A 1,573-nucleotide genomic window follows, 5' to 3' on the forward strand; every position below is an offset into this window, starting at 1 on the left:
GTTTGCAGGTGTCCAGTGTGAAGTGCTGCTGCTGGAGTCCGGGGGAGACATGGTGCAGCCTAGGGCCGGGGAGGGGGGTCCCTGAAATTCTCCTGTGCAGCCTCGGGATTCACCTGCAGTGATTACTATGTGAGCTGGGTCCGCCAGGCTCCAGGGAAGGGGCTGGAGTGGATCTCATACATCAATTACGATAGTAGTTACACAACGTACGCAGACTCTGTGAAGGGTCCATTCACCATCTCAAGAAACAATGCCAAGAGCAGGCTGTATCTGCAAATGAACAGACTGAGAACCGAGGACACGGCGGTGTATTATTGTGCTAGATAAACAGTGAGGGGACATCAGTGTGAGCCCAGATGTCAACTGCCTGGCTGAGGCACTCAGAACCAGCAGGGGGCGCTGTGTTTCCTGGAGAAGCAGTTAGGGCCCCAGGAGCAGCTGCAGAAAAGGAAGGGGACAAGTAAGGGTTTCCTGTTGGTGTCTGGGGTTTCCTCCCTGTCTTCACATCCTAAGAGCCGAGGAGACCCCAAAATACATAGGCTTCAGATGACTTATGAAGTATCCAAGTTCAAGTAAATAATCTCTGTTAAATTTAATTGGATTCGTATATATTTATGTATTGACATTTTTTGTCTCCTAAATATGAATTTCACTTAAAGAGTAAACATGACTTGTTTCGAAGCAACTTATACAGTTGTGAAACTATGTTTCTTTTAAATGTAAAATAATCATCATCTTAAAAAGAATCTGAATTTATCCTGATTGGGAGATGTTGGCTCAGGAAACGAATACTTCAGATTAGGAAATTGAATCTTTCACATCCCTATTTACAGGGTCTGAGAACACGCAGCTCTCTCCTCGCCTTAGCCACCTCAGGAGACCTGGTCCCCAGCCTCAGCCCCAGCACTACGTGGAGCCCTGCACTCTGGGAGGAGGGAAGAGAGGCAGCCGGGCTGAACTCAGGGCAGAGTCCACCAGGTTCTGTGTGCTCTTCCTGTCCAAGGGCGCTTTGGGACCTTAGAAATTGAAATACAACATAATACAGTGCAACTCTCTCCCTCTCTCTCTCTCTCTCTCTCTCTCTCTCTCTCCTCTCTCTGGGTTCAATCAGTTAATAATGGAGTATATGTAAGTTCAAATATTCCAGTTTCATTAATTCACTATTTCTTTCCTTGAATTTTCATAATTCTGCTTTACACATTTTCTTTTTATTGTCTCAGTGTGTAGTATCAGTTAATTCTGTATTTATCAGTCACATATACCTGAATTTTCAAAAAATAATGAAGTATATCTCTGCACATAATATTCATATGGTTATGGTCTTCAGGCATGTAGTGAACAGAAGAAAATCATTTGCACATCCAACTCCCACACATGCCTTTTCCTGAAGGCAGAGCTGAGGTAACGTTCTCACACAGACACCCCATCCCACAGCTGTGACCAAGGACCTCACAGTCCCACTCATCATGGGAAGCTGAATGCACCTCCACCTCCTCACCCTGCTCTGCACTGCACCTGGACCAGCATCATCACTGATGTGTCCTCTGTTTGAAGACTAAGATTTCCTGTTCCT

The sequence above is a fragment of the Heterocephalus glaber genome, unplaced genomic scaffold, assembly GCF_053883595.1.
Source record: "Heterocephalus glaber isolate CG9 unplaced genomic scaffold, H.glaber_assembly_v1.0 deba00001726, whole genome shotgun sequence".
Lineage (NCBI taxonomy): Eukaryota > Metazoa > Chordata > Mammalia > Rodentia > Bathyergidae > Heterocephalus > Heterocephalus glaber.